At 35.3% G+C, this 21,174-nt stretch overlaps 3 pseudogenes; 2 read left to right on the top strand and 1 right to left on the bottom strand.

Annotated features, from left to right (window-relative positions):
- The first annotated feature begins 279 nt into the window (after positions 1-279).
- Positions 280-2,016, top strand: LOC120780202 (annotated as a pseudogene).
- A 12,540-nt stretch (positions 2,017-14,556) lies between these two features.
- LOC120780201 lies at positions 14,557-15,638 on the top strand (annotated as a pseudogene).
- A 206-nt stretch (positions 15,639-15,844) lies between these two features.
- LOC120780200 lies at positions 15,845-16,912 on the bottom strand (annotated as a pseudogene).
- Positions 16,913-21,174: the final 4,262 nt, after the last annotated feature.

Here is a 21,174-nt window from a genome sequence, read left to right on the forward strand (position 1 = left end):
CACGTTCACGGCCGGCTTGGAACTCACTATACCACTTGTAAAGATTTTTTTTAGACATAGCCTCAGGCTTTCTGCATCCATATGGACCATGAATTTTTTTCGTCCATATCTGTATGGTGTACAATTTGACTTACAAACTGATCAACAATCATTTAAATAGCTTCATGCAAAAACACAATGTAATGATGTGAACCAAAGATTACAAAGATGAATGTTAACGTTAGGAGAATATAATATCAGCATACAATATATCCAAGGTAAAGATAATGAAGTGGCCGATTTTTTGAGCCACATAAATTCGGATATTAATGAAATAAATACAATTGAGAATCAAGAAGTTATAGAAAACAATTTTGAGGGACCTTTGGATAATGATATATATGAAAATGATTTTGATACCATACTCGAAACAGTGGTTAACCGTTTTAAAACACAAGCTATTTTTACGAACTGAAAGAAAACTGAATTCGAAACAAAATTTGGCAATAAAGTGGTATATATAACTCTACAAGATTTGGAAAACGCATTAGTGACCGATATGTATTTTGAGAAGACATATCAAATCGGGCAATGTGGGAATTTACTCAGATCTAAATGACCATTACTATAATTGGTTGCAAAAGAAAAATTTAGAATCTTATAGTAAAAGAGACAATTAGGCAATTCACAAGCTTTATTGTATGTCTTATGTCATATTTTAATATTCTTAAAAAATACGACACTTGTGAGCACCCTTAACTGTTGTATGTCATATTTTGTCATATTTCTACACTTAATCAGCTGATAGTGCAAAATTAAGGAGATAGAAATGCCACGAGAAAGTCAGAAAAATAAAATTATAGCTTCTTTATGTGAAAATCATGCATTGGCTCTATTAGAAGTTGAATCAAGTGAGTATTTGCATACATTTCTTCATTAAATACAAATATTTATACTTTGCCAGGTGACGAAGAAGACGAAGCTATTGAAAGTTTTTTGATCAGCATGCGCTGTTTGCTGAGCAAGAGAAGAAGCGTTCATTTCGGCTTACCAAAATGTTCCAGTTGGCAACGAAATGTGCTAAGGAATTTTGACGAAAGCAGATTCAATCAGATGCTTCGTGTTCGCCCGGAGGAATGCGAACGTATCTTAGAATTAATTAAAAATGGCGATGTTTTTAAGACAAGTTCAAGTGCTTTACAACTTCCAATCGAACTTCAATTCAAAATAGTGCTGTATCGGTTGGGATCTTCCGGCGATGGACAATCCGTTCGCAAGGTGGCTTCCTTATTTGGTGTGGTTGATGGAGGCACTATTAAAAATGTAACGCAACGAATTTTTAAAGCCATATTGCGATTAAAAAATGAGTTTTTATACTGGCCCAATGAAAGAGAAAGACTGGAAATTGTGTCCGCAACTGCGAAAGAAATGCCAGGGTATGTGGGTTACATCGATGGTTCCGAAATAAAATTAGCTGAAGTACGCATGCAGCATGAAATTTACTATTCGCGTAAACGTCAATATTCTGTAAAACTACAAGCGATTTGTGACTATAAATTGCGCATAAGACAGGTGACGATTGGTTACCCAGGCAGTGTACATGACGCGAAAATATTTTCAAATTGTTCACTAGCAAAGCATCCGGAACGATTCTTGGTCGCGGGAGATAGTGCCTACCCACTGAAACCATATTTAATAACGCCCTTCCGGCAAAACAGTGTTGAACATAGAAAAGAAGAAAGGGATTTATTCAACGCGTATTTTTCCAAATACCGTGTACGAATTGAGAATTGTTTTGGTCTTTTGAAAGAGAAATTCGGTAGTTTAAAGGAGCTTAAATTTAGAATGCTTTCAATGTCAAATAAGAAGGAATGCAATGACTGGAATATGGTGTGTTGTTTTCTTCACAACATGTTAATCAGTTTCGATATAGATAATGAAAACAGCAATGAAGTTTTGATGCCTCAATTCCCTTTATCATCAGAAAATAATATGAGAAATTGCTTGCTTCGTTATATACAAAATAAAAATATTTAATACCTATACACATATGTATGTATATGCATTTGTTCTTTAATCATACGAGTTAATAAACATGCATGACTATTTTGCTTAATTATAATCCAACTATATTTTTTGGTTTTTTGGTTTTGGTTCTTTTATTTTGGGTTAGGTACATTTATCATTTCATTTTCGTATTCTTCAAAAGGCACTAACTGTTAATATTACAACAAGACTTATAACATAAAAACTTCATTTAAAACATAAAAAAACACATAATAATAAAAATAAATTCATACCAAAAGTGAACTAAAAATGTAGTGCATTGTAAAATTATTTATATTTTAGCCTAAGCTCTTCCATTGCCAACCTCTCCTGCATTTTTAATTTCATTTTTTCAATTTTTAATTTGACATTAATTTCTCTTTTTTTAATTCTTTTTCTTTTAACTCTAGTTTTTTTCTTTGATTGACATTTCCCTTTTCCTTGCTGTAACATCCATCTTAAGCTTTTGCTTCCTTACTTCTGCGATCTCGCCATGAACCTGCAAACTATCTGACAAGGCAGTTTTGGAATATATTCCTTTCTGCCTTCGAGTGCACACATAGTCGTTCAACGCAGGACTTTGTAATTCTTCAGCTTCAACTGAACTGCCCGCTTCAACCACACATTCTGCTCCCGATGGACTTGTAGAATCGCTTTCTAACAGAAATTCTATAGAAAAAAATAATGGTCACAATTAAAAAAAGAGATTTCCTTAAAAGAATATACTTTTTATTGTGTCGCCTTCCATACTTCCTGCGCCTGTCGACCCTTCCCACTCCTTTGCTTTGTTATAATTAGTGCGCATATTGCGTACTTTTGCGCGCACTACTTTCCATCCTACCGTCAGCTGCGTGTCTTCGATGAAACCACCATAAAAGCTTTGGGCCGTTGGTTTCTTTTAAAAACAAATTATTTGACTTTGTTTGTTTTTTTTTTTTAATTAAAATGGCAAACCTCGAAACTTCTATTTTCCATTAGGAACTCCACAAGCGCTTTTTCTTCTGTCGCATTTCACTTATGTACCGGGTTGAAACGGCGGCGTTTTGGTTTATACTGCAATAAAATCATTTGCAACCACATAAACATCAAAATATTTTCATATTTCACTTATATTCAACTTAATTTACCAGAATATCGTGGTTTTCTTCCATATTAATAACGAAATTTATTAAACTTATTAATTTCAAAGACTTAAACGCCAATAAAAGGAAAGTAAACAAATACAGCTGATAGAATAGCGAACTCAAGAAACATACCACGCAGTGTTGTATCAGTCATATTTTAATTTTTCATGTGAAACAACAACAGTGTTTGTATGACAGTCATAAAAAACAAGAAAAAACGTTAACTTCGGTTGCACCGAAGCTAAATACCCTTCACAGGTGCATTTCTGTTAGTAACTATGTGTTCAGTACTTATTGCAGCTACATGCTATAGTTAACCGACCTGATCAATTTCTACGGAGATTACATTGTTGCTTTAGAAAATAATCTATCCACATTTGGTGAAGATACATTGTCAAATGTGAAAGTTCTCCATACAAGAACTTGATTCCGATCATTCAGTTTATATGGCAGCTATATGTTATAGTGGTCCGATATCGGCCGTTCCGACAAATGAGCAGCTTCTGGAAGAGAAAATGACGTTTGCAATATTTCAAAAGGACATCTTAAAAACTGAGAGACTAGTTCGTATATACAGACAGACGGACATGGCTAAATCGACTCAGCTCAATATACTGATCATTTATATATATACTTTATAGGGTCTCCGACGATTCCTTCTGGGTGTTACAAACTTCTAAAGTCTAAAGCAAATACATAATTATCATAAATATGAAACAGGCCAGAATGGAATTAATGGGTGTTATGATGAGATTAAACAATTAATTTACTTTCCAAAATTGAAAGTCATTATTCAAAAATATATTAATAATTGCGACACATGTAATAGGGCAAAATATGAAAGAAATCCAATGAAATCAAAATTTCAATTGACCGAAACCCCAAAGTAAGTAAATGAAATAATACACATTGATATTTATGTTAATAAAAAGCATAGTTTCCTCACAGCTATAGATAGATTTTCTAAACTTGTAATTGCTTTTAACCTGGAAGACAGAAATAGCATTACAATTATTGAAAAGTTAAGACAATATATTGTGATAAGAGGTAAACCTAAACTTATGATATTGGATAATGAGTTTATTTCAGTAAATGTAAAACAACTTTTGAGAGAAAAGAAGTAGATACATACTCATTTTACTAAACCTAATAGTCATACGGGGAATGCTGATATTACACAGCACACTGAGCGAAAAAGTAAGAATTTTAGATATAGAAAATTCTCAAATGCCCATACAGGAAAAAGTGTTTCAAGCTATAATGTGGTATAATAACTCTATTAATTCTATTAAAAATAAAATATACAATAGAATGTTAGAGGCAAAACTTCATAGACTTCAGAAATTAAACGAAAAAGGGGTAATTTTTATTAACAATAAAGAGGAGGGATATGTAAAAAATTATAAAGCAGTTAGGCACAAATACCAACCCAGATACAGAAAAATGAAACTCGATAATATACATTCAATAAATATTAACAGAATAACGAGATTTGCAGATCAACTTGATATTAGCGATATTGGCAATAATGGTCATCCCGACGACGAACGGTCTGATAAACATTCAAAACATTGGAAGTCAATCTGGATACTTTGAAATTACGGTTGAAAATATCGATTTTGGGGAAGATTATGATATGTACTATACTGCATACAATAAATCCTTAAGAAATACTAACTATTATTAACGATCTACAACTAAATATACAACGGCCAAGACGTGAGGCTGATTCACTAGATCCACTAGAAATGCAAATGGAAATCATACGGAAAAAGGCAAAAACATTAATACCACACAGATATAAATGAGGTCTAATTAATTTCATAGAAAGGAAATCGAAGAACATTTAAAAGTAATTAAGACACACAATCATGTTTGTTAATGTTATTTTACATGATAGGGAAATTATAGCAAAAAAAGTAAAAGGTATTAAAAATGATATGACATGTAAAACTTCTTAAGACTGATTTTATAATTAAATTAAGAACTCTGCAAGATAACGTGGAACATATTCAAGACAATATTGTAGCTTCCAGAATAGGATTACTTCATAGTAACATTCTAACAAATGGAGAAATTTATCATTACAATATAGAAATAAATAAATTAGAAAATATAAAAATGGGAACACTAGTTACAAGTAATTAAAACATCATATTTGTTATCAGAATTCCAAAACATACAATAAAACAACCAATTTCAATGATTATGCCCGTAACAAACAGTAGAAATAGAGAATTAATGTTTGAACCATTGAAAGTTGTAAAGTATAAAAATACTACTTTACATTGTGAAGCAAATAAAGATTTACGAAAACTTGCGCCAACGAACAATTGTTTATATAAAAATAATTATACTATATAAATTTATTTAACAATAAAACAGATGTATAATTTCAATTAATTATGATACATTATTATTAAAAAATTTTAAAAAGAATCAATTAAACAATACATGCAATACAAACATATTTAATCTAACAGGAAATTACCTAATAACCTTCATTAATTGTTCAATTGATATAGAAAATAGAGTATGAAAAAATAAGAATAATATTTTCAAAAAAAACTATACAAAATTCCTATGATGTTAAAGACATAGAGAATCAAAATGAAAAATTTATGTTTAATGATATTTTATTGTCAAAATTTGAAAACATTGAACAAATTAATGAAATAAGCTTTATCAGGAAACAACTCTACATGCATTTATCAAAATTTTCCATATTTTTAATAATTAATATTTTACTTATTGTCTCACTAATTCACGGTAAAAGAAATCATAATTTTAATATTACAAATACAAATTCTTCGACTCAGGAGAGTCTTACAACAAAGGGGGGATAAGTTACGTCAGAGACCCCACCCATTATAACAATGCACGCCACTGCAAGTTATTTTAAATACGAAATTTGGGTTTCTGTTCAATTAGCTTCTTAGATGTATAAAATGATTATTAAGCAATATATGGCAAAATTACCATCATAGTTGATATGTATATTTATACCCTGAACAGGGAATATTAAGTTTATCACGATGTTTGTGACATCCAGAAAGAAGCGTCGGAGACCCTATAAAGTATATATATATAAATGATCAGTATGTTGAGCTGAGTCGATTTAACCATGTCCGTTTGTCTGTCTGTCCGTCCGTCCGTCCGTTCGTCTGTATATATACGAACTAGTCCCTCAGTTTTTAAGATGTCCTTTTGAAATATTGCAAACGTCATTTTCTCTTCCAGAAGCTGCTAATTTGTCGGAACGGCCGATATCGGACCACTATAACATATAGCTGCCACATAAACTGAACGATCGGAATCAAGTTCTTGTATGGAGAACTTTCACATTTGACAATGTATCTTCACCAAATTTGGATAGATTATTTTCTAAGGCAACAATGTAATCTCCGAAAAAATTGTTCAGATCAGATTACTAAAGCATATAGCTTCCATACAAACTGAACACATAGTTACTAAAAAGAAATGCACCTGTGAAGGGTGTATTAGCTTCAATGCAGCCGAAGTTAACGTTTTTTCTTGTTGTTATTTACATTTGCTTTGTCGCAACTTCGTCGAAATTGATATCATGTTCTTTTGCTTATTGTTCTTTGTCACAAGAATGTTACAAATCAGCATATGTTGTAACATTGTTGCTACCATTCTTTTATTGCTTACAAACAAATTTGAAGTAGTCGAACCGGAAAATTATTTTGATGTTTACGTAAAAATTTATTAATGAGTGAGCTAAGCAACATTTTTGTATAAAAGCCATGTATTTAAATTTTAAGTTATTATTCAATAAAGTAATAATCACGAAACTAAAACCCAAGTTTCTTTTCTCCCACGCTCCGACGGAAGAGAAGGACGATGTGACCAAATATGCCTTTTATGAGCGCTTGGAGCGCACCTATGAGAGCTGCCCCCGACACGATATCAAAATCGTGCTTGGTGACTTTAACGCCAGGGTGGGCAAAGAAGGTATCTTTGGCAGAACGGTCGGGAAATACAGCCTCCACGAAGAAACAACCCAAAATGGATCGAGGCTGATCGACTTCGCCGGGGCCCGAAATATGGTTATCTGTAGTACTAGATTCTAGCCTAAGAATCCGTCTAGATGAACGTACGCTCCGAAGTTCTAACATCGACTCGGACCACTTTCTTGTTGCAGCCAATATACACACCCGCATCTATGCAGCAAAAACCGCACATCAGCAAACACAAGAAAAGTTCAACGTCGAGAAGCTGCAATCACAACAGATTGCTGAACGATTTTTTACTCGAATTACACTCCTGTTCTCTGAGAGAAACTCGTCAGCAGCTCGGTATAAGGGAACTGTGGGACGGCATTTCAAGCTCCTTACGTACAGTTGCAACCGAAACTATTGGGATAGATACCGAGAGTTGAAGAGAAAAGCCAGACGCGTTTTCAGACAAAAAAAAGAGAGAGGGCGAGATGCGTGAGTACGAGAAGCTTGATAAGCTGGCCGACAGGGGTAATACTCGAAAATTCTACGAAAAGAGGCGGCGACTAACAGTGATGCCCAGAGCATACTAAAATAATGAAGAGAACACTTCTCCAGCCTGTTGAATGGCAGTGTAAGCATAACAACAGGAGATGAGAATCCGATTCCCCAATCGATGATGATAAAGCAGACGTTCCATTGCCCGACCATGAAAGAGTTCGAATAGGATTTGCCCGTCTGAAAGAATGCCCGACTATTGGGTTTTAAGTGTGCTCTGCCCAATCCTGAAAAAGGGAGACCACAATCTTCGACAACTACAGTGGGATAAGCCTACTCAACATCGCATATAAGGTTCTATCGAGCGTATTGTGCGAAAGATCAAAGCCCACCGTCAGCAAACTGATTCGACCTTATTAGTGTGGCTTTAGACCTGGAAAATCAACAACTCTCCAGATCTTGGAAAAGAAAGATATCGTTGGCCTAAACATCCGCGACGTTAGTTCTGCATTCTCCAGACTGGATAAGGAAACGAAGCGGATGGGTCTGGTAGTGAACGAGGGCAATTATTTTGGCACCAAGAATTCTAGTGATGAAAAGAAATTTAATTTATACCGACCAGCTGGCCTTCATAAATATTGAAGAGAATTGAAATGTCCATGGGAGGTATGGCATAAATGCGTTCATTGTGATGGATCACAAATTGTATGAGTAGAATTTTTATCAAAACACAAGTCCAAAATATGCTTTGAGCCAGTCAAAATGAATGAAGAAATTTACACTGATTTGTTGAGAAACGAACTAATTGATTTTGCTGCATGTAGCGAAGTAGGCAAAGGCGTTCTTTAACTCTCGGAAAATTTTATTGCTTAGGTAGGCCACTTATGTAACTCGTAGGTCTTAAGTTCAGATTTGAATTCGATCGAAGATCTGTGGGTAGTTCTTTCAGGCAAAATAAATGAGGAAAAATTCATATGTCCGTGTTTACAAAACTGGTGGAGTCAGTGCTTCAACCTGTCTAATTGATGAACTAACTTAAGGGTATTGGAGTATTTTTGTGCACGTTTAAACATTTTAATTAATATTATATAATTATATACAAATAATTGAATATAATTTTATTGTTTAATATTTAGTTCTATTAGTTACAACAAGCAAAAAAAAAATCAATAATTACTTGACTGCGGTATCTATCTACATACTTAAAAAATGTCATCTTCCTGCCAGGATATTTCCTAAAGAAATGTATTAATATAAAATACACTACCTATTTTTACTCTGAAGAACTTATTATTTAACGAATCCTGAAGACTAAACCTTTTATTTATTTATTTATAATAATTCATATAACAAAAAGAGTTTTATTTCATAAATACATAAACGCAGAACTGGCTACGAGGCCTTCAGCCGCCTTGTGGTTATAACTAGGTGAAAAATTCTATTTGCTAAGGGTTAGTAAAGATGTAAGTTGCTTAAATATGTTTTAACAAATCGTTGGTTTTTAAGAATCTACATACAATCATAACGTTTTTTTCTGAAGGTTCACGTAGTAGTTTTATGAGATCAATGTTGCCAGAGTTGTGGGCTGTTGAGTGAAGCATCGGACAGAGTGTGAGTAAGTGTTTGATAGAAGCGGTGTCATCGCAAAGGGGGCAAATGGGTGGGCTTTTACCCGATAGTAAGTGGGCGTGTGTTATGATAGTGTGTCCAATCCTTAATCGAGTATATGTCTTCATTGCGCTAGTTGGAACTGTTGACGAGTAGATTATTCGATTTCTGGCTGGGTTTACGACCGCGTAGTGATGTTTAAATGTTTTCCATTCGTTTGCGTTTTTTTGATGCCTTTTGTGCTTAATAAGGTTAGAAATATCTTGCTTGGATGAGACGTAGTATGGCAGGAGTCCTGGCTACATTTTGGATTTTCTGAGGGGCACCAATGACCGCGTCCCTGATAACTTCTATTATGGGATTGCGATTGGAAGTAGACGTCATTGCAGACATACACGATTTGCTATCTGTACAGATGAGGAACTTTCCTTTAGTCTTTTTTGCGTGATTAACTGCATGAAGGATAGCAGATCCTTCAGCGGTAAATACAGAGCTCGTTGAGGGGAGAAGCCAATTGCAAATAATTTCTCCTGTGGCAGTGACAACTGCTAACGAAGTGGAATCGATGGACTTTTAAAATGTTTTATTACTTGAAGAACTTACCAAGAACAACCAAAAAATATAAAGAACTAGCAGCTCACCCCGGCTTCACACGGGTATTAGACACACATACTTTCTCGTTTTTGCGGGGGGTTATTAAAAATTAATAAAATGAAGGAAATTCGTACCTGAAAGTGTATTTTTTGTATTATTATTATTTTTTTTTATTTTTGTAAAAAGGTCTTTAGCGTTCCTCGCCAGCCAGTAAGCGTGGTCATAGTCCGCGTCAGCATTTTCTCATCAACGGGCAAATTCTTCGCTACTACAAAATCAGCGCGGTAGCAACGATTCACCTGTTTTTTAAACGACAACAACAACAGTATCTGGTGCAGTAGCAGCAGAAATGCCAAAATTGTGCCAAGTGTAGGAAAATCAGGCAGTGCCCATATTTTTAAGTTTTTAGTCTTAAGCCAGACTTGAAGAAAAGCACATAGTGCTTAATAAAAACTCCTTGATTAGAAAAGTTTAACTGTGAATTAATTTCAAAAAACCCTGGACTATAGCACATGAGGATTAACTGGCGCCCAACGCGGATAGGATCAACACGGACGAAACTATCCCAAGGAGAATTATCTTTAGTATTTTCATGTAAGTACTCAGTGATCGATATAATAGAAAAAAGAAAACAGAATAAGAATAAATAAAGTTATAAATAAAATTTATTGAAGTTAATAAAAAAAAAAATAGCGCATAGCGCTAAATTAGTGAAATTTCTGAAGTGTAAGCAACATTTTTAAGGCCATTATTTGTGTGTTTCACTAACCACTATGAAATTATCGATATAATAAAAAAGAAAAGAGGAAAAGATTAAATAAAGTTATAAACAAAATTTTTTGAAGCTATTTTTTAAAAAAGAGCGCATAGCGCTAAATTTGTTAAATTTCTGAAGTGTAAGCAAAGTTTTTAAAGTGGCCGTAGGGCTAAATTATTTGTGTGTTTAACTAACCACTAAAAAAGTGCGCTAAATAATAAATAAAATCGTTGACACAGTCAGGTTATAAGTGACATTAAAATGAATGAAGACAACAGGGTAATAATGACAGCTGCCGTCACTGCAGCTACGAAAAAGACTAGGACCTCCTTCGAGTGGACAAATAAGACTGCTGACAGAACGACTAAAGGCTTCATAAGCTCCATTAGAAGTGGAAGAATATGAAGCAGTGACTGTAGACCCGACTGTTCGGTGTGAGGAATCTTTAGAAATAATTAAATCTCTGCCGGAATTCAGTGGCGAAAGGTCACGATACGTTAGTTGGAGGCAAGCTGCATTTGCTGCCTATAAATTGTTTGAAAATTACGAAAACAGTTCGAAACACTACCAAGCGGTAGCAATAATAAGAAATAAAATTGTCAGTTAGCGACCATCGCGGGGTTGGACTTTACTTATGCTGACAAGCGACCAGTCAATTTTATTGAATAAGAAGTGTCAACTCTAAGGCAAGGGAAACTTTCAATTGCTGAGTCTTACGACAAGGTCGAAAAAAATTTACCTTGATAATAAATAAAACTATTATGTTAAATGAGAGCAAAAAAGAACTGATAGAGTCACTTTGCCACTTCTTGAGGGTTTTTGTTTCTGGCTTACGGAAGCCAATGAATGAGTTTTCATCGCAACCTAAAGACATGCCTAGTGCCTTGGCATTAGCACAAGAATTAGCAGCAAATCATGCTCGATATTCGTTTGCAAATTATTTCTACATTAGAATGGATTCAGCTCAGGGGGGACAAAATGGTGGAAGGACAATTGCTCCACACCACTCATCTCATTATAAACAAGTGGAAAAAACATATACAGATGCGGCAACCCCTACGGAGTTGATCCGACTCTATCGCACTACAAACAAGGAGGGAATTATAATCCCAATTGAAGAGCTAAGCGTGATTCTCAGAGAACCCGAATGGCATCTCAAAACTTTACTCAAAGTCCGACGGCCTATAATAATAACCTACACTCTCAAGAAAGGGAAACAATGAAAATACCTCGCGAGAGCGATAGGCAAAATATTTCGAAAATACAAAGGGTTAATCACTTAACCCTAGATTCAGTTGAACATTTCAATGAAAACGAGTCACAATGTGAATTTTTGGAAGAAATAAATTTTTTAGACGTCGGTCGCTCCTGTCCTATGTAGATACGACACTGGCAGGGCAACCAATGAAATTGTTGATCGATACCGGAGCGGGAAAAAATTTTGTTAAACCCAATGAAAAAAAAGGGTAAGGAATGTAGAAAACTAAATGAAAGTTAAATCCATCCACGGTACTCCCGTGATTAAGGAAAGGTTCTTAATAAACGTGCTCGCAAAGACGGCTCCTTTTTATCTTCTTTCCGAACTTAAAACATTTGACGGGATTATTGGGTTTGACTTCTTGAAAGAGGTTGGCGCAAAAATATACATACAAAAGGGAACTCTTCACTATAAAGGTGGTGAGGAAAAATTATCTTATAATGACTGTAAAAGTGTCAATAAAATAGTTGGGAATGGGAATTCTCTTAAGGAACCAGGGAATACGGAAAAGATTTTTTTTATATTGGAAAAACATGCAACACTTTTCGCAAATCCAGATGAGGCTTTGTCGTTTAGCATTAATATGGTAGCCACCATTAGGACAGTCGATAATGAACCGATTTATTCAAAGTCATACCCTTACCCGATAGCCGCTTCAGAATTTATAAATATAATATAAATTATTATCCCAAAAGGCATAGACGAGAAAGGGAGGAAGAAGATGAGGATGAAAAGACTGCCTTCTCTGTAAACAATGGGAAGTACGAATTTTGTAAACTTTCTTTCGGGCTGAAAAATGCGCCCGCAATTTTCCCAAGGACAATTGATGATGTTCTCAGGGATGAAATAGGGAAATGCTGTCATGTTTACATCGATGACGTAATTATATTCTTAAGCAATGAAGAAGATCAATACAGAGACATCGAAAAAATTTTAACGAAACTTTACCAAGTCAACATGCGAGTTTCAAGGAAGAAGGAAGAGATAAAAACATGCCTATGGCTATCTGGTTACTATAGAACGTTTATTAAATATTATGCCTCCATAGTAAAGTCTCTCACAAGATACTTTAGAGGAGAAAATGGTTATGTGGGAACGAATCAATCAAAAAATGTTAGAATTAAGTTGGACAATGACGAGTTGATGGCTTTCGTACTTCTTCTATATCCTGATCACAAAAAACCATTTGACTTAACAACTGATGCTTCAGCACACGCTATTGGGGCAGTACTATCTCAAGGCAATAATCCGATAACCATTGCTTCCAGAACGTTATCGACAGCAGAAGAGAATTATGCTACCAATAAAAGAGAGCTTTTATCGATAGTGTGGGAACTTCAGAAGCTGCGAAACTATTTGTACGGAGTAAAACAGCTGAATATTTTTACCGATCATCAGCCTTTAACCTTCGCTGTCTCGGATAAGAATCCAAACACGAAGATAAAACGCTGACGAGCATTTATGGAAGAGTTTTCACCTCAATTGTATTATGAACCCGTTAAAGATAATCTTGCTGCTGATGCATTGTCACGACAGCAAAAGTAGAAAACCCTGTTAATTCATTTTGAAATCACACATCTCTTGAAGAAGGAAATATCATAACTAAGAGGACAAGAATTATTTTCAAGTCAAGGATAAGGCATCAAATTACATTTAAAAATTTTCGGGATCTACTAGAATTGATTGGCGTTGATCCTGATGTAGTTAACGCTATTCATTGCAGTTTACCTAATTTGGGCAAAATTCAGGACGAGATTGTAAGGAAATTCCCGCCAATAAAATTTCGTCACGCAATGAGACAAGTTAATGATACTGGTAATGGAACATAGTAGAGCACATCATTCTATCCGAGAGAACATTAAACGGATATTGAACGACTACTGTTTTCTTAATATGCGGAAGAAATTAAAGGAAATTACTGCCAACTGCAAAATTTGAAAAGAAGCCAAGTACGAACGGCATCCGACGAAACCAGAGAAACTCGTCTTGGGGAAATGTTACATATAGATATTTATTCCCCTGATAAACATAATTTTTTAACCTGTATAGATAAATTTTCAAAATTCGCCACAGTTATTCCAATTCCATCAAGGTCAATTGTTGACGTAAAACAGGCTTTATTACAAATACGAGGAATGTGACGGCTGATAACGAAGAGTCACTGAACTCACAAACATTAAAGTCTCTTCTAAGCCTTAGAACCGTGAGTTGGGCACTCAGTGCCCATTCTCATTTTTGATATTGAATTTCTGGGATTTGGGCAGTTCAATTTGACCTATTTTCCGCGTAGTCATAAACTGTAATTTTAGTTATAAGTTGGCAGAAATTTAGGCATACTTTTGAAATGAGTGAAGAATTGGCGATTTATTTGGCCAATTTACGGCGTGAATTGACGGAAGAAGAAGAAGAGAATATTTCAAATTATTTGAATGCTAATGATAGCGGTGATGATGATGGTGGAAGAGAACCTAAATTAGGTAGTGACCACGAATCGATACCCAGTGACCAATCGAACTACGGAGATGATAATGATCAGCCCAGTAGTGATCCACGCTTCGAAGAATATATCCACGAGGAGGCTGCTGTCGATAGAGACAATGACGATTGCAATAATTTTATACTCCGGAGCTGAGAAAACAAACTCAGTTCATGCTAAGGATCTTTTTCACAAAACGAACAAGCCCGAACAAGCACGGTAATTTTGGGGGCTCGACGTTGCTCTCAATAGTGACCAATTCTTAAAGGAGAGCTTCAGAATGAGTCGGGAATCATTCAAAATTTTGTGTAATGAGCTAACAAATATTGGCAAACGTGATACTACGTACAGGCAATGTATTCCTATGAAAAAAGAATAGCTATCGCCTTGTATGCCCTTGGTTCTTCTGCTGAGTACAGAACAGTGGAAGACTATTCGGGGTTTCCAAAGCGTCAGTATCTTTTATCCTTAAAGACTTTTGCAGAGCGGTGTGGGACATACTATCGCCTAAATATTTAGCCAACTCATTTCTTGCGCAAGAAAAAATTACGGAGTGCGTTGAAGGATTTAGAAAAATTGGATTTCCCCAATGTCTGGGCGTAGTAGGTAAGTTTATGAATTTGAAATATTTTACTCATAACATGCAAATACAATTTATTTCAGATGGATGTCATATTGAGATTAGGCCCTCCGTATCTGATGCTGTTGACTATTTCAACTACAAAGGTTGGTACTCAATGGTTTTACTAGCCCTCGTAGACTACACGTAAGTTAAAAACATACATGTTTTGGAAATACTTAAAACATTTTTTTTAGATATAAGTTTATGTACATTAATGTTGGAGCGCCTGGTCGTTGTAATGATTCCCAAATATTTGAAAAATCCGACTTGAAAAGAATTTTGCAAAACCCTCTGCTTAAAGAGAATGCGAAAAAACTTTGTGACACTTATGTCCCAATTGTAGTTCTTGGAGACTCGGTGTTTCGCTTTACTCCGTTTCTATTGAAGCCCTATCCCTATAACCAAGCCGCTGAGGATCACGAGAATATTTTCAATTACCACTTATCTAAATCTCGAAGGGTTGTGGAGAACGCTTTTGGCCAACTGAAGGCAAGGTTTGGAAGGATAAGGAAAGGAATTGACAACGATATTAAAAACGCTATATTAATAATAAAATGTTCTTGCGTCAATTACAATTTTGTAAATAAAATTAATGATAGCATAGACGACGAGAGCAACCTGATCCATTATTCATTTCTGGAACCGACGACCCTAATGCAGAGAACATCAGAAAATCTATAGCTCTATTTCTATGTGAGTTCATGTGTTTTATTTTATCAGTTCATTTTTTCATTTACAGTTAATTCATTTTTCATATTAATATATCACAATATAACAATATTAATTCATTAACAAAAGAAAATAATTCATAAGAAAAATAAAATAATTAATAAAAACTTAAAATTTATATACATACATAACAATATAAAATAAAAAAAATTCATATAATATATATATATATATAATAAAAAAATCTTCTCCTGGACTAGATATATGCTTCGTGGTGTAAAACGTAATTCTCACGTTTTCAAGGATATGTTGTTATATGCTTTGCTTAAATGCTTCTAAGAATTTTTCGAGGATGGCATTTCTTTCTCTTCCAATTTGAAAGGCCTCCCTGCCATCCTCTTTAATTGCTTCAATTTCCGCCTTAATTTTTCTATTTGAATTATTTTGAAAAATAAATATAAACTTTTCAAATTTCTGTTTTGTTTTACTAACCTGTGCTGTCCTCCACCAATGTTTCCAAATTGAAGCTTTTAAAGCTCCCGAGGACACTATTTATTTTAGTCCCATGTCGAAGGGCTGCCGTCAGAGGGACCAATAGATTTCCTCTCATCTCTGTAAAATTTTTTGTAATTTTTTGAAAACTTTTATATGATTAAATGCACATGCATTTTAAATAAACTTACCTGTATTTATTTGTCAAATTATGTATTTTCTCACGAATTTCATTTGCGGAATATACATGCCCCTTTGTGGCCATTTCTACAGACATATCCTTAAAAACGTAAGAATTACGTTTTACACCACGAAGCTGTGGCAATTTTTCCTCTCAAAAGCATAAAAGAAGTTCAACTTCCTCCTTGTTCCACCTTGATCTCTTTTTCCTGAAAAATTAACAAATTTACATATATTTTAAATAATAATTTTATTAAAAATAAGTTCACGAACCTCTTTCCCTCGCTGTTGGCCATTTTTGTTTACTTTGTCATTTGACATTTCTCCTCTTTTTCGCAAAACTTATCGATAAAATTAGGAATAACACCGCTAATCTAGTTGTGTAATCTGAGATTAATTTTTAATCTCGGATTAACTAGAGAGGAATTTTGTATGGTAAACATACTATAAGCAAGTCATTTTGACTGCTTTCGAATTTCAATTAAAAAAATAGTGATTTAAATAATGACATAGCTTCTAATAATTTTGTGACTTTTTCTACAACATATAAATGGATTAATTAATCCTTGTTTTTGCCCCCTCCTTCACTTCCAATCTATAAAAGTGCTTCGAAAATTGGTTTGAGCGCATGCAAAAGTGTATAAATCTTGATGGAGAATATGTTGAAAAACAATAAAACCATTTTCGTACTATGTATATGTATATATTTGTTATATCTACATTGCCGAAAGGCAGCCATGACTACTTAACGCATCGAGCGAATTTAAAATATATTTCACGTGTTTTCCTAATCACACAAGACTAAAGTTCTTCAGGGAGACATTAATCAAATTTATCGACTGATTGACACGGTGAAAATTCACAATAGACAAGCGCGAAGCATAAACATGATTGGCACTGCGCCAAAATACATAGCCGGAGCTCCAGATTTCGACGATTTTAATGAGCTAAAATCTAAACACAAGAAATTATAGAACCCAATGACCTTACATTTTTTATAAATACTCAGATACAACAGCAAATCGATAAATTGACTGAGACTGTTAACAAAATTATAACTAATACAAAAAAAGCCGACATTGACACTGGTCATCTTTTCGAATTACTAATTGACAGAAATAGAGCAGTTATAACAGATTTGAACAATATCATTTTTTCCATAGTTATAGGTAAATTAAATGTTGTAAATCCTATAATTTTGGATACAGATGAAATTTCAAAAATATTGATCACTGAGTACACTTTAAATGTAAGCATAAGCGATATTGTAAGTAGTTCTAAGATAAAAATTTTTCAAAATGATGATGTAATATACTTTATTGTTAAGTTTCCAAGAATACAAAAAGTATGCAGCTTAGTTAAGGGTTTTCCGGTGGCACACGACGTTAAAATAATTTTTTTGGAGACCGATACTGTTTCGGGTTGCGGCAATTCAACAATTCCGGTCAAAAGCTGCGCGATAGCGATATCTGCAAGTTTCGGTAAAATAAAAACGGATTCTACATGTGTGAGACAACTATTCAATAATAATAAGGCGACATGCAAAACTACCAACAACAACCCTGATCCGATTATCGAAGTTGACAGTGGCTTAATTATAATAAACGACCAAACAATCGAAGTTCGGGAAGAAGAAACATCATCGGTTACAATATCCGGCACTTATAGCTCTGACAGACTACAGCGCTAATATGCATTAGCGGGTTTAATTTACATTTACTTGCACATTTCACCCATCTGAATGCAAATTTGTAACGCACAAGAATTTCGTGCATTTAGCTGAATTTACCAAACTTGAGTACGCAACACTGCTATTATTGCAATGATTATTGCTTTTAATTTCACTCTATTATCTTTTAACGTAGTTAGTAATAAACGAATTTCTTCGATATATTTATATTGACTTTCCAAAAATACCAGAATTTCTATTAATAATGAATAAATAAATTTCACTATCAGCTGTCTAAATACAAAGAAAATCTATCACCATAAAATTTCAGTGCGCATTAGCGTTCTTAAGGCGCAATTTTACTCGTCTGTCAGGGCAATTATTTAGAGACATTCGAGGAAGAAGTTTGCATAAATGGTAGAACTTTTTTCAACGAAAAAATGAAGGCAACGCTCCGACCTGGGATTCCTTCATCGCAGTTTGTTAACTTGCCCGAGTATTTGGAAATTTTAATCCTACCTTATTTGCGCAAAATTAATTAGGGAAACCTTGAACACATTGAAAACCTACATGGAATAGTCCGTAACAGAACTACTGGCCGTTGCTCTCATTATAGGTGCAGCATTAGTATTTTGGATACGCAGCACGAATAAACGCATAAAGGACACAAATGACAAGAAGGAAGCGCTAGCCAAGACCATGCAAGCAGCCGCGGATGTCCTCGATTTAAAAGGGGCAGTAAGCACATTAATCTCCTAGTCTGCCCACTGTAGCGTTCTTAGAACTACTCCACGCTAGCCAATAAGTGTGGGAGTAGTCCGCGTCAGCATTTTCTCATCAACAGGCAAATTCTTCGCTACTACAATATCAGCGCGGTAGCAGCGATTCACCTGTGTCTAAACGACAACAACAACAGCAGGTGCAGTTTAACAACAACAACAGTATCAGGTGCAGTAGCAGCAGAAATGCGAAAATTGTGCCAAGTGTAGGGAAATCAGGCAGGGCTCATATTTTTAAGTTTTTAGTCTTAAGCCAGACTTGAACAAAAGCATATAGTACTTAATAACAATTCTTTGATTATAAAATTTTAACTGTGAATTAATTTCAAAAAACCCTGGACAACAGAAGATGGAGCTGAGGACTAATTACCCTGGCCAACAGCACATAGAGCTGAGGATTAACTTACATTTTACTCTCTCTGCTCCTAAAAAATAATTTATTGAGTCAGGTCTTCCCTGTAAACGATATTTGATGTTAATTTATTTTGTGGTAGCAACATAAATTGATTTTCAGGACCTCCAACCCGCTATAGACCAAAATACCGTTGGCCATGAGTAAAACATTATTTTCGTAGGTCAATCCCTTCGTAATTTTGGCCTTAGGACCTGTTTGTAGTTACAGCGAAAGATGATAATCGGTATTGGTCACGGTGACTATCGATTTGTATATTTTTATGTCTCCGGGAACTTTTCCTATTCCTGGGTGACACTATTGCCCTAGAAAACAACCAAAGAAATTTCGTTTCGTGCAAATTCTCGATGTCAGGGTATATTGTATCTATTAAAGTTTCTGACCTATGGTTTATTTGGCCTAGAGACTCATCTAGAAGAATATTACAAATAGTGCTTACATTTGGAGTGGGAAAAATTCCTTCCCCAAGTTTAAGCAGTTTCTGTGGAAAATCACCATCAGTGATTCCATGAATATATTCATCCGTAATTTTATATTTTCAATCGAAGTCCATAAGGGCGACGGGGTTAATGACAGGAAGAGTCTGTCGGAAATCTCCAGGAAATATACAAAAGATATCCCAAAGAAATTTCGTTTCGTGCAAATTCTCGATGTCAGGGTATATTGTATCTATTAAAGTTTCTGACCTATGGTTTATTTGGCCTAGAGACTCATCTAGAAGAATATTACAAATAGTGCTTACATTTGGAGTGGGAAAAATTCCTTCCCCAAGTTTAAGCAGTTTCTGTGGAAAATCACCATCAGTGATTCCATGAATATATTCATCCGTAATTTTATATTTTCAATCGAAGTCCATAAGGGCGACGGGGTTAATGACAGGAAGAGTCTGTCGGAAATCTCCAGGAAATATACAAAAGATATCCCTCCTATGACAGCAAAGGAGCTCCTAAGGTCTTTTAATGTTCTGTCCACGGCCTCCATATGTGCTTTATGGCTCATGGCGAATTTAACTGATAACGCTACCTTCCCTGATTATCTTATTTTATCAACTCTGAAACGTCTTTCCAGTGCCTTGACGCATCCAAAAAAAATATTGTTTTTGTTATTATTCACGCTATAACTAGATAGATCTAGATCTTTTGGGCAATTTAAAATGACAAAAAGGTAGACTGCACTAATATATCCGCTTAAAGTTGTAATGGGGTTTCGTCCATAGCTGAGGTATGCTCAGCCGCTCCAGGGTCAGCCTTGGGACCCACGAACCCTTAGCAAAAAAGAGACAAGTTGTATCCTAGTAAAGACAGCGGACAGCTAGACCAGCGTGATATATACAGTGGTGATGAAAACGAACGAGATTGGCAAGCCAGGCGTTGTCGTTTGTTGAAGCTGGCACGGTGATGAAAACGAACGGAATTGGTAAGCCAGGCGTTGAAGCTTGTTGCGACTGGCACGGTGATGAAAATGAACGGAATTGATGAGCCAGGCGTTGACGCTTGTTGCGACTGGCACGGTGATGAAAATGAACGGGATCGATGAGCCAGGCGTTGACGCTTGTTGCGACTGGCACGGTGATGAAAATGAACGGGATCGATGAGCCAGGCGTTGACGCTTGTTGCGACTGGCACGGTGATGAAAATGAACGATATCGATGAGCCAGGCGTTCACGCTTGTTGAACCTGGCACGATGATGTATACGACGGGCTCCTGTGTCGCCTGTTAGTCACGTTAGTTTTTAATAACGGTGCCCCCTGCTTACTGCTATTTTCCTGCGCGATGCTGGGCGACCGTCCGGTTCGGCGAGATGGAGCAAAAGAGATCGCATTTGGTGTAAAGTGCTTGCTTTTATAGCAGCATCGCGCAGCTTTCGTTACCGTAGCGAGGTAAGTTGTATGCGTATGGTGCGTTAGTACGTATGGTGGAAAGCTCTAGCAGCTTTCATCATCGTAGTGAGGTAAGTTGTGTGTGTAGTCAATGCGGTGAAGTTTAGTACGTATGGTGGTATGGTGAGGGTACATGATGTACTGTGGAGCGAAGTTGGCGTAAATTATTGTA

Source organism: Bactrocera tryoni, unplaced genomic scaffold, assembly GCF_016617805.1.
Source record: "Bactrocera tryoni isolate S06 unplaced genomic scaffold, CSIRO_BtryS06_freeze2 scaffold_230, whole genome shotgun sequence".
Classification (NCBI taxonomy): Eukaryota; Metazoa; Arthropoda; class Insecta; order Diptera; family Tephritidae; genus Bactrocera; species Bactrocera tryoni.